This window comes from Octodon degus, unplaced genomic scaffold (genome assembly GCF_000260255.1).
Source record: "Octodon degus isolate 3935 unplaced genomic scaffold, OctDeg1.0 scaffold00410, whole genome shotgun sequence".
Lineage (NCBI taxonomy): Eukaryota > Metazoa > Chordata > Mammalia > Rodentia > Octodontidae > Octodon > Octodon degus.
This window is the reverse complement of record NW_004524986.1, coordinates 257,112-270,697: the sequence shown is the minus strand read 5'-3', so window position 1 is coordinate 270,697 and position 13,586 is coordinate 257,112. Positions and strand designations below refer to the sequence as shown.

The 13,586-nt window shown below is 42.6% G+C and overlaps 1 pseudogene; it reads right to left on the bottom strand.

Annotated features, from left to right (window-relative positions):
* Positions 1-12,317: 12,317 nt before the first annotated feature.
* Positions 12,318-13,258, bottom strand: LOC105741299 (annotated as a pseudogene).
* Between the last annotated feature and the right edge of the window lie 328 nt (positions 13,259-13,586).

The window sequence follows — 13,586 nt, the reverse complement described above, 5'->3', positions numbered from 1 at the left end:
TTTTTTTTTTTTTTGTATTTTTTAGGGTAGAGTCTACAGGGTGTTCAGGTCTCACTACTAGATTAGACTCGTAGTGATCTGCCTGTTTACAGACTCCCAAGAGCTGTGATTACAGGCATGTGCTACAACGCTCAGTCTCAATTGCCATCTCAGTGCACCCTGGGGGTGGAGCTGGCATGGCAGGCCCAGGGATCGAACCCCTGGGCCCTGTGCCTGCTTGCAGGTTCTTTAATCTGCTGAACTACTTGGCCAGTCCTTGGGAAATGTTTAAAATGCTTGATATCTACTTCAATACTTTTATCAAATTTCCAGGTGTTTCAAGAAAGTAAGTAGAAAAATGAAATTGAAATATATTAAGAAAATATTCTTTTTTCTTTTTTCTATTTTTTAAGGAAAATATTCTATATGCATACATGTGGATGGTGTGTGTGTGTGTGTGTGTGTGTGTGTGTGTGTGTGTGTTAGGAAGAACTTTCTAAACTTAATCCAAACTGAAGTCATAAATGAAAAAGAAAGATTAATTTGATCACATGTAATTATAATAAAATTGTAATAGCATTAGAATAAAGATAACAGGGCTGGAGAGATAGCTGGTGGCATAAGCACCTGCCTGGCAAGTACAAGGTCCAAAATTCGGTCCCTAGTACTGCATGTCATGCCAGCCCTAGACATGGTGTCATAAACCTGTCATAATACTTTAATGTCATAAATACTTTAATGAAGTATTAATCCCAGTGTTGAGGAGGCTGAGATAGGAGGATCACTCTGAGTCCAAACCACATGGGGAGACCTGTATCTAAAGAATAAAAATAGGGCTGGCTAAATAGCTCAGCAGATTAAAGGGCTTGCAAGCAGGCACAGGGGCTGGGGGTTTCATCCCCGGACGTGCTGTGCTGACTCTGCCCCTGAGGTGTGCTGAGATAGCAATTGAGACTGGGCATGGTAGCATGCACCTGTAATCCCAGCTCTTGAGAGGCAGTTAACAGGCGGATCACTACGAGTCTGATCTAGTAGTGAGACCCTGAACACCCTGTAGACCCTTCCCTAAAAATACAAAAAAAAAAAAAGAATGAAAATAAATAAATAAAATTTAAAAGAAAAGATAATAAATGATCAACTGGGGAAAATAATTGTCTGTAATTCATGACATAGTCCAGTGTGCATATCCTTCAGCCCATAAAACTTTTCAAAAAGGCCAATAAAGTAATGAAAAATGAACAAAACTATTCCCCTTCTTGATGTCTTCCTGAAAAAAGCATCATGCCACAGTGGTGCACACACTCACATACTTACAGTGGCACAATTTGTGACAGCTGAAGCTTGGAACCACTCCAAAGTCCATTAGCTGATGAATGGACAAAGCAGATGTGGTGTTTAATGAAGTATTACTCTGCCATAAAGAGGGACAGCCTCGAGACATTTCTAGGTAAATGGATGCACCTTGAGACAGTATGCTTAAGTGAAATAAATGAGACACGCACATTTAAAAACTTTGTTTCAGTGTGAGAAAATGAAAGTGTGAATAAAGACTCAAATGTATAATAGACATTGAGAAAAAGAAGAAAATATTTAAATGAAATGGGGAATGGGGGTGGGGAGAGGGAAAGAAAGGAAGGGACAAGAAAAAAGAATAGCAGGAAAATGGAAACAGATGAAAAGGAAGAAAGGAGGGTGAAGGACGAGAGTTTGAAAGGAAGGGAAGGGAATGGGGTAAAAGCAAAAAACGTCATGTACAGATACAAACTCCCTATGATGAATGTTATCTTTATATATACCTAAGATGTACTAACAAAAATTCAAAACATGAAATAAAAAGTAAGGAAGCTGGGCACTTCCCTCAGACCCCAGGGGACACTGCTAGTCTGTCTCGTCTATGCTCTGCCAGGTCACAGACGCAGAAGGGAGGAGCCAGGCTGCGGTCACGCAAAGCTGCGCACACTTTCGGGCGCTAGAATGCCGCGCGCTGAAGCAAAGCTCGTTCTCTACCCGACAGTTGAAACATCTCCATCCTGATTTTAAATTTGGGTATGAGAACAGAACAAGCCAGAGCTGACTGAGGAAAGGCCGGCTCTCTGCCCTGCTGAAAGGCCCTCCAAAGCAGGCAGGCGATGGTTTGCAGGCTCCTGTGCGGTCCGTGGGTGCAGGTGCGCTCCGAGTCACCCAGCGCGCTGTCGGTGATCGTCCATCTGGAGTTATTCCAGGCCAGGCTGCTTTAGCTGTGCTCGTAAAAAAGAAATAAGCTCATCCATCATCCTCTTCAGCCTGACTCCTGCTACGGCCTGGGCCTGCGTCAGGTCTCAGCCCACCAGGAGATCCCTGTCTGCGCGGTCAAGGCGGTAGAAGAGCCGCAGTGCCGCCGTCCGCAGGAGGTGGGCCAGACCTAATGGGGCATCTCCACTTTCCACCTGCAGGGATAAGGGAAGTGAGACACGGTCAGCAGCTCTCCCAGCACTGCTGAGCAGCACTTCTGAGCTGTTCTTAAATAATCAAGGCGTGACAGCAGCGCAACAGTGGAAACTAGTGACTCTGACACTGGACGTTAGAGCATAGAATTTTAAGTCCTCGCTTTGTTGCTGATGTAGGAGGACACCCTGACTGGTGAGCTGCACGTTCTTCAGCCTTGTTTTCCGTAGGTGGAGACTCTGAGCTTTGTTCTGCAGCTCCTGCTTATGGGCACTGTCAGAAATACAGTAGGAAAATAGATGGTAAAGAGCCACCTTCCTTTGGTTTGAGATGCAGTGACTTGGTTTTGTGAAACTGACCCTAGGTGGAAATCACAGCACCTGAAATCTGAATATAGGCACATTATAAAAATTAATTTGGGAAGCCAGGCATGGTGACACATGCCTGTAATCTATGGGATGGCTGAGGCAGAAAGAGCCAAAGTTGGAGCCCAGCCCCAGCAATTTAGCAACTTAGCAAGACCCTGATTCAGAAAGATTTTTTAAAAAAATTATTATTAGAAAAGAGAAAGAATCCAGGTGTGGTAGCACAGACTTTGATCGCAGCACTTGGAAGGCTGAGGCAGGAAGATCACTGTGAGTTGGAGGCTAGCCTAGGCTACATAGTGAGTTCAACCATTCTGAACTACAAAGCAAGATCTTGCCGCAAAATAGAAAACAAAAGCACAACAAAAAGCTAGTTTATTTATATGTATGTATGTATGTATGTATGTATGTATGTATTTTGTGTTTTTAGGGAAGGGTCTGCAGGGTGTTCAGGGTCTCACTACTAGATAGCACTTGTAGTGATCCACCCGTTTACAGCCTCCCAAGAGCTGGGCTTACAGGGGCGTGCTACCACACCTGGTCTCAATGGCCTTCTCAGCACACCCTGGAGGAGGGGCCAGCATGGCAAGCTAATTTTAAATAATTAGAAAAAAGCATGACTTGCTTCCTTCTGTTGTTGTCTTCCTTCCTTCGTTCACTACCAAAGTAAATTTCCTGTTCCTCTTCCTTTCTAAGCAAACTTTGTAGATCACACCCTTTCTAGAGACTATAAATTAAATTATTCATTTTGTAAGAAGAAAAGTTAAAATCCCAGGACTTTAAACATTCATGTTTATAATATCTATTCTCTGGTAAGATAGTAGGTAAAGGAGAGGTAAGAGAAGAAAGAGACTTAAAATGAATTCACATATGTTATATACCAACTTGCTCAAATGAATGCTACAATCACTATGTGCTGCAAACACATATTTATTTTTTATTTATTTTATTTTATTGAGAAACAAATATCAATGAGACAATTTCAAAGCTGATTAATAGGACATTTTCAATAATTTGTACATTGTTATCTTCTTAGTGGTTATCCATAACACAAGAAGCAGACAGGATAGCCTGTCTAAACACTATTAGTACAAATCTTTTTCCTCATTGAATTAAGTGAAAGTAGCTGTATATCTATACTAACTATGCTGTTTATACAAATACAAAATGGTCCTTCCTTTGTATCCCCCTTTTTTTTTTGTTTAGTCCTGTCAGAAATGGGTATCCTACTGGCATCTAAATATTATAGGTGTGCAAACACAAACTTAAAAAAATTTAAATTACTCTTTTTTTGTATTTTAAGGAAGGGCCTACAGGGTGTTCAGGGTCTTACTACTAGATCAGACTCATAGTGATCCACCTATTTACAGTCTCCTAAAGGCTGGGATTACAGGTGCGTGCCACCATGCCCAGTTTCAATTACTGTCTCAGAGCACCCTGGGGGCGAGGATAGCAGGCTTTATTTGTCTCTGTTATACAAATTCTCTCTTTTTCCTCCTCCTCCTCCTCCTTCTTCTTTTGCCCTTTTTTTCCTTTTTGGTTTTTTGAGATGAGGTCTTGTTGTGTAGTCCAGGCTGGCCTTGAACTTACTATGCAGCCCAGGATGGCCCCACACTCATGACAATCTTCCTGCCTCAGCCTCCAGACTACTAGGATTACAGGAGTGACACCACTCCAGCTATTGGGTTATTCGACCTTTCGCAAAGTAGGAGACACCACGATCCCAGACTTCAAGGGCTAATACAAAGCCACAGCGATACTCACAGCATGGTATTGGCAAGAAACAGACCTGCAGGGCTTGGTACAGATTATAGGATGCAGGAGCAGCTCCCAACACTCTCAGCTGTCTGCTCTGTGACAATGGGAGGCCAGGGTAAAATTACTTTTTAAAAATCAGGTAAAGAATGGGTAACTGGGTCTTACTGTAGGTAGGCCTCAGGATCCAAGGTCAGAAAACTCGATGCATACTTAGCTCAGTGGCTTCCTGCTCGGAGCTGGCCCAAAGAAGCAGCCAGCACAGGCAACCAGCACCAGCAGGGACTCCGCTGGGCAAAGTGAATGTGAGCCTGCCCTTTGGATTTAGTGTCTTCTGGCACCTTCTCTCCATTCATGATTAGCTCCAAAGTACTTTTCATCTCCCTCAGCCCCAGCTACCTAGTATCTAGGTATCTTGAAAGCAGCAGAGCTTTTGGAATATAGCAAAAAATATTTAAGGTCAAAGGAAGAGGACAAGTGAAGATTGCCTTCAAATGGCTGAAGGGATAAAAAATTCTAATAGGGCAAATGATAAAGCAACTTGAATCCATTATTAACAAGTGAATTTTAGAAAAGAGTACATGAGAATTATTTCTACTATATTCATTTCTGCAACTTTTCTGTAAGTTTGAAATTATTTTCTATAAAATAAAATAGGGGGAGGGGCCGGGGAGATGGCTCAGTGGAATAAGCGCTTCCCTGGCAAGCGCAAGGACCTGAGTTCAATCCCTGGTTCCACCAAAAAAAAAAACCCCAACAAAACAAAATGAAAATAAAATGGGGGCTGGGGAGATGGCTCAGTGGAATAAGCGCTTCTCTGGAGAGTGCAAGGGCCTGAGTTCAATCCCCAGTTCTGCCAAAATAAATAAACAAACAAACAAACAAATAAAATAGGCAGAGCAGTATGAATTATTACATATGTGACATATATATGTTTATATAAGTATATTTTATTTTCACAGAGAAATCTCTGGAAAGAGAAGAGTTAAATTATTTTAAAGGAGATCTCTTTCAAAGAAGACATTAGAAAATGGGAAAATATCTCCTTTTCTTGGGTAGGCAGACCAATATAGTCAAAATGGTCACACTTCCAAAACTGATGTAAAGATTTAATGCAACTCCAGTCAAAATACCAGCAATGTTTCTCAAAGAACTAGAGAAAACAAACTACAATTCATAGGGAACCAGAAGAGACCAAGAATACCAAAAACAATCTTAGGTAATAAAAGTAAAGTAGGAGACACCACGATCCCAGACTTCAAGGGCTAATACAAAGCCACAGCGATACTCACAGCATGGTATTGGCAAGAAACAGACCTGCGGGGCTTGGTACAGATTATAGGATGCAGGAGCAGCTCCCAACACTCTCAGCTGTCTACTCTGTGACAATGGGAGCCGCAGCTTAAGCCAGTCCCTTTAACAATGGTACTGGGAAAACTGGCCATCAGCACCCAGAAGAATAAGCACAGACCCACATCTCTGGCCAGGAATGGACCAAAGATCTAACTAGTAAAACAGAAACAACCTCCTGAGAGACAGAACATGTAAAACTCTTGAAAACATGGGTAAGGTTTTTCTGAACAGAAGCCCAATTGCACAAGAAATAATACAGTAAGTCTCAAATTTATAAACGAGTTTCATTCTGGAAGAACATTGATAAATTGGGTTCATTCAGAATCTGACAAAGTAAAGTTGTGAATCTTATATGGTGCTCTTGAGAAAGTTCAAAATGTGAATGTTCTGAGGTTGGGGACTTACTGTATCAAAAATAAACAAATCACATCAAATTAAAAAATTTAATCACAGCAAAGAAAACAGCCAACAGAGCAGGGACAACCTACAGAATGGTAAATTTTTTGCCATCTGTTCCTCCAGTAGAGGATTAATATCCAGACTATATAAAGAACACAAAATTTAGACCCTCTTCCCCAGATAGAAAGACCCAACAAAAACCCAGAAAATTGGAATGAATATGTACTTCTCAAAAAAGAAATAAATGTGTCAGTAATTGCCCATTTGAGGTCAGAAAACACCAAGGACATTCAGAATTTGAGGCTGCACCCCAACAGACACCAGCTGGTAAATGCTAATGGCTTATATTTTTCTTCCTCAGGCAGAAGCAACACAGCAGGGTCTGTGAAGGCCTGTTGAGGTCTTATGGACTGCCTCGAGGTAACTGTCACCACAAGGTGTGCAGGTTAGAGTGATCCCACAACCACAGGGGGTGTCCTGTGGCCTTCCTTGGCTTGCACTTGTCTTGATAAGGTAAGCTGCCAAGTTGTTCATAGCTTTGCAAGCACCGAATCCTCTTAGAGTCTTATCTCCTCATCACTAACCTCAGAGTAAGTCTTTTTTTTTTTTGGTGGAACCGGGGATTGAACTCAGATCCTTGCGTTTGTCAGTCAAGCACTTATCCTACTAGGCCATCTCCCTGGCCCCCTCAGAGTAAGTCTTAGATTTCATGTTATTTGAGCTAACAAGTATTTTTTTTTTTATTGAGCAGGTGTCCACTCCACTCTGTGTCTTTGCTAGCTCTTCATGAATCATGATCTGTGTGTGAGCTTTAGCACTCGGCGAGGGACGTCATCAACCCTGCCCTTCCTGACTTTGAGTCTTTGTGTTGGCTTTTCCAGAACTGTGCCAGAAATGGTTATGTCATCTAAGCAGATAAATGCCTGTAGGTAATTTACATTCCCCACTAAACACTAAAACTGGCAGAGGGCCTGGAAATAACCTGGGGCTACTTTTCATATGTATACTCCACCAATTTCTCTCACAGTGAACATAAGACATTTCTTATCCTGTTCTTTGTCCACAGGTGGTATGTTCTTCTTCTTCTTATTTTCTTTTTTTAGCAGAACTGGGATATATATATTTTTTCTCCAGAGCCGGGGATTGAACTCAAGCCCTTGCACTTGCCAGGCAAGCACCACTGAGCTATCTCCCCAGCCCTATCCACAGGTGTTTAATCATCCCTTCTTTTTAAGTTTAGAAATGATCTCCTCTGTCTCTCTGGAAGACAGTCCAAGGTGGCAGAAACTCCAGGGACAGGTCATTTGTCTGTTTCACTCCCTCACTCAGGATACAATAGTTCATGTCACGGATAGCTAGATTTCTTTCATACCACCATGATGGGTCATGCTTAGAGCTCTGGAGTCCGGGTCCAACGCATCACTGAAACTTCCTTAGCATTCTCCTATATGCACCTGATTTCAGACTTTACAATGAAAATGCAATGTACAATGCATTTTCTGGAAGCAAATGCATGGGCTGTTTTATTCTATTGTCTGTTGTCGCTTGAACATCATTCGTCTCTTATTCATAGAGTGGGAAGGATTTGTCCATTTAAAAATATTTCTTTCTAGTCTTTCCTTCCTCTTTTTTAGTAATGAGAAATCTCCAAGTCCAAACATTTTGGCTTTATTTTGGTATTTTGGTGGATACATGGGTGAGTCTCTAGTGGAAAGTAAGCCATTTTATTTGTCTCTGTTATACAAATTCTCTCTTTTTCCTCCTCCTCCTCCTTCTTTTGCCTTTTTTTTTCATTTTTTGGTTTTTTGAGATGAGGTCTTATTGTGTAGTCCAGGCTGGCCTTGAACTCACTATGCAGCCCAGGATGGCCCTATACTTATGACAATCTTCCTGCCTCAGCCTCCAGACTACTAGGATTACAGGAGTGACACCACTCCAGCTATTGGGTTATTCGACCTTACACAACTTGGAGGTTCCCTAAAAGAGAAAGAATACAAAATTATACATTCAATATCAGAAGAAATGTATTTATTTAGAACAAGAAAGAAATGATAGAAACTTACAAGATTCAAAAATCTGCCTGGTAAAATTAAGATGGCCACATTTTAGTTGCCAGTCATATGATGAACAAAGTCTAGTTCCATCCTTCCAGGGTGGACCACTCTGTGGACCCCGAGGGCAGAAGAGACAGCCAGGGATGGGTGGGTCCCTGTTGTACACAGTGGCCTTGTCACTCTCACTGAGCACTCTCAGGGCTCTGACCTCTGGAACCCAGAAGCCTGCTGCGAGGTGGAGCTGCACCCCCAGGGCCAAGTGGGCAGGCAGAGCTCCAACCCAGCTGCAGCCAACAGCCAACAGCAACCTGCCAGCCAGTGGCTCTGCACTGCTGGCCAGTGGTCAGTCTGCAGACATTCACACCAGCCTGAGGAGGAGGAGGAGGCTCGAGACACCTGAATTTGAACCTCTGGACCTACTTTTATGTCCGGTTGGATGACCGAGGAAAGTGCTAAGCTCTCTGTAAGTACCAGGCCTCAGTGTCTATCTAAAACACAGAGAAGTAGGCTGAGGAGCGGAAGAGAGAATGGGAAAACTTTGTCAGTGGGTACAAAAGTACAGTTAGGGGGAATCAATTCTGGTATCTGAGTACAGAGTTGATGTCTCCAGTTAGCAATGACATAGAGTCAGGTGTGGTGGTGTACACCTGTATTCCCAGCACTTGGCAAGCTGAGACAGGAGGATCATTGCAAGTTTAAGGCTAACCTGGGCTACAAAGAAAGACCTTCTCTCAACAAACAAGCAAAGAACAAACAAACAGGGAAGAAACTGGGAAGGAAGGAAGGAAGGAAGGAAGGAAGGAAGGAAGGAAGGAAGGAAGGAAGGAAAAAGGAAAGGGAAAGGAAGAAAATAATAATATGTATATTTCAAATAATTAGAAGAGGATTTTAATGTTTCTACCACCAAGAAGTGCTAAATGCTAATGATCTGATCCAATTATTATATAATGTATCCATGTACTGAAATATCAGATTGTGTCCTCATAAATATGTACAATTGGTATATATCAATTCAAAATTTAAAAAAATTAAAATGGAGCCATAACTCCGATGATTTGGGAGGGTCATAATCCAGACCAGATTAAGGATCATGTGCAGAGCTCTGAGAACACTGCCTGCTGCACAGCAAGGGCCCAGATGAGTGAGCTTTTGTGAGGACCACTGGAGCCCCACAAAGCTCCCTTGGATGACTTGAGGGTGTTTGGCAGCTTTTTCTGACCGGTTTATCATCTGTGCGATTCTGAACACTGGTCTTGGCTCTCACCCTCCAACCTCCTCCCAAACTGCAACCTTTTCCTGGCTTCCCTGAGAAGAAAGAGTGACCCAATCCATCATCTGCAACCCTGATGTCTCTTTCTGAGTACTGTTTGAGGTCTGCCTTAGATCTTCTCCGTCGACTCTTTATCTTACTAACATTTGGTTCATATTGTAGAATTATTATTCCTCCAGGTAACGGTGCTGTGGTCAAGCAAAAGCTTTCAGATAAAGATGCTGAGAAAGGGAGTGGGGGGGTCACTAAAGGAATGCTTTAGGGTACTTTCTCCCTGCACATACCCTCAAATAGAAATTATCTCCTCAGGGTAAGCCTGATAGCTCAGAGGGCTAAAACGCCTGCTTAGGCAGAGCACAGCCACCGGGGTTAGATCCCTGGCTTGCTATGCCAGCCCCACCCCCTGGGCATGTTGAGACCACGATTGAGACTAGGCCTGGTGGCACCCGCCTTTAATCTCAGCACTTGGGAAGCTGAAAACAGGAGAATCACTACTGGTCTGATCTACGTAGTGAGACCCTGTAGACCCTGTACCAAATACAGCAAAAAAAAAAAAAAAAAAAAAATCCCTTCTCTATGTGATCCTCTTCCTCTAAACTGCCCTCCTTCTCATTCTTACCAGGATGTTGCTTCTTCAACTCTGCCTTTTAGCTTGTTTCCCTTTTCTTTTTCTCCTTCCTTCCTTCCTTCTTTCTTTCTTTCTTTCTTTCTTTCTTTCTTTCTTTCTTTCTTTCTTTTTCTCCTTCCTTCCTTTCTTCCTTTTCTTCTTCTTCTTCTTCTTCTTCTTCTTCTTCTTCTTCTTCTTCTTCTTCTTCTTCTTCTTCTTCTTCTTCTTCTTCCTTTTTTTTTTGTATTTTAGGGAAGGATCTACTGAGTTTTCAGGGTCTCACTACTAGATCGGACTCCTAGTGATCCACCTGTTTACAGCCTCCCAAGAGCTGGGATAACAGGCGTGTGCCACCACGTCCAGTCTTGCCTTTCAGCTTTGGAATCAACCAGCCTTTCCTCCTGTTGGTCCATTTTCCTGATGCATAGATGTGCCGTTATTATCTACCTTAAAATCAAGACCGAATAAAACGCTCCTTTAGCCAGGCATTCTCGCTGATAACCGCCACACTTTTCTCTTTCCTTTCATCATCAATTCCAAAAATGTTCACTCGTTCTACTTCTTCATCTTCAGTCCACTCTAATCCCAGCATGGGCTTGAAGCTCATTCTACTCTCCATGGCCTTTTCCTCACCTAGATGTTAGAGTCCCCCTGGCTTTTCAACCTTTTTCCTTGGGTGATTCCCCTCCATTTATGAAGCTTTTAAAATCATCTATTTCTTCACATCTCCCAAATTTATAGATCTATTCTAACCTCTGCATCCCTATAGTTCTATATCCAACTGTCTATTTGGCATTTCTGGGGAATTTTACAAACATCTTAAATAAAAAATGGCAAAAAACCAAGCCTTTCTTGACTATTGCTTGACAGTAGTACTAGAAGAACAAACTTGTACATAAAACACAAAACAATAGGGGAAATATTAACTTGCTAGCTTTTATGTAAATAATTTAATGTTTTATGATCACATATATATTATATTTAAAGAGAATAAAAATATTTTAAATCATTAGAAATAATACAGAATTCCATTAAACAAAACAATACAACTTCAACAGTGGCTGCTATAAAGTGTTGTATTCAAATCAGTGGTTTAGATTACCAGATATAAACAATCAAAATTAGTTTTAAAAAGTTATTGAGGTCCAGGGAGATGGCTCAGTAGAATAAGTGCTTCCCTGACAAGTGCAAAGGCCTGAGTTCAATCCCTGGTTCTGCTAAAAAAAAAAAAAAAAAAAAGAAAAAAGAAAAAAAAATCAGAAATTGAAAAGAAGAAAAAAAATTAGCATTAATTGCTCATTTCAATAGATCAGCAGAAATGAACAGTACAATTATCCAGGCTATCCTATCTTTTCCCCTTCCTTCCTTTCTTTTGTCCTTTACTTCACCCCAGTTGTTCCTTCTCTTTCTTTCTTTCTTTCTTTCTTTCTTTCTTTCTTTCTTTCTTTCTTTCTTTCTATTATTTTTTTAAATGTTTCCTTTATTTATTCTTTTCCTTTCTTTATGGTCAACTCAGCCCACCCTGGGGGCAGGGCTGGCATGGCACGTGGTGTTAGGGACTGAACCGAGGTCCCTGCATGCTTGCCTAAGCAGGCGCTTTAGATCACTGAGCTATCTCGCCAGCCGCTGTTCCTTCTCTTTGCACAGACTCTTGCCCTTTCACAGTATCTATTGTATCGTCCATATTTTATTTACTTTTTCAGGTTCTTACACTAGCAAGACATAATATTTACACATGTGAGTCTTACTTATTTCACTTACGAGTATGGTCTCTAGTTGGATTCATTTACCTATAAAAGCCTCAAGTTTATCTTTTTTATAGCTGAGTAATGTTCCATTAGGTAAAATATCTCATCTTTTTTTATCCATTCCTCAGTTGGTGGGCATTTGGGTTGTTTCTAAGATTTAGGTAGGACAAATTGAACCACTATAAATATGGGTGCACATACATCACTGTAGTATGATGTTTTCAAAAATACTCAGGAGTGGAACAGCTGGCTTGAATGGGACCTCTAATACTAGCTTTTTGGAGGATTTTTTTTTTCAGACTTAATTCATTTTATTTTTGCATAAAAAACCCTTTATGTTGTAGGTACTGCTGGAGCTTGAGTCCTCTGGACAGAGACTCTGGTGTGGGTTTTCACAAGATGGTCGGTGAATTCCTGATAGGGAGACTTGGTGAACACTGTCTCTTTCCAGAGGTCAGGGGTCAGATAGCTGTAGGTCTTGGAGATGGCATCAAAGGTGGCTTTAGCAAAGTTGCCCAAAGTAGCAGTGCAGCCCCTAGAGGGGTGTAGCAGTCATCAAAACCAGCCATCAGCAGCAGCTTCTTGGGCACAGGGGCTGAGACAATGCCAGTGCCTTTGGGGGCAGGGATCAGACGCACCAACACAGAGCCACAGCAGCCTGTTACCTTGCAAGGAACAGTGTGGGGCTTGCGGATCTTGTTTCCCCAGTAGCCTCTCCTGACAGGGACAATGGAGAGCTTGGCCAGGATAATGGCCCCACGAATGGCAGTGGCTACTTCCTTGGAACACTTTACACCCAGGCCAACATGACCATTGTAGTCCCCAATAGCGACAAATGCCTTGAACCTGGTCCATTGGCCAGCACGAGTTTGCTTCTGCACAGGCATGATCTTCAGAACTTCATCCTTGAGAGATGTGCCCAGGAAAAAGTCCATCATCTTGGACTCCTTGATGGGTAAGGAAAAAAGGTAAATTTCCTCCAGGGACTTGATCTTCATGTCTTTGACCAGACGGCCCAGCTTGGTGACCGGAATCCACTCTTTGTCCTCGGCCTTACCGCCACGAGCCCCACGGCCTCGGCCCCGGCCCCAGCCTCTGCTGCGCCTGCGACCTGGAAGGCTACTGCCGAAGCCTCCGCGGAAGCCGCCGCGGACTCCCATGCCTGGGCCCCCCATGCCTGGGCCCCCCATGCCTGGGCCCCCCATGCCTGGGCCCCCCATGCCTGGGCCCCCCATGCCTGGGCCCCCCATGCCTGGGCCCCCGGGGCCTCCGGCCCCTCCCGCTGCACCGGCGTCATCCGCCATTTGGTGTTTCCCAGAAAAAGAAGCTTTTTGGAGGATCTTGAAACTGATTTCCATCTTGGTTGTAACATTCTGCACTCCCACCAACAGTGGAGAAGGGTTCTCTTTTCCCCACAGTCCCTCCGACATTTGTTACTGGTTGATTTCTTGATTATACCCATTTTTTTTCTGAAAGGAAGAAGTAAGGGAAATAGATAGAATGGCCTAGATAACTGTACTGTTGATTTCTACTGGTCTACTGAAAACAGCAGAAAGAGTAAGATGGAATCTCAGTGTTGGTTTAATTTGTATTTCTCAAATGACCAATTATGTTGAACATCCTTTTTCATAT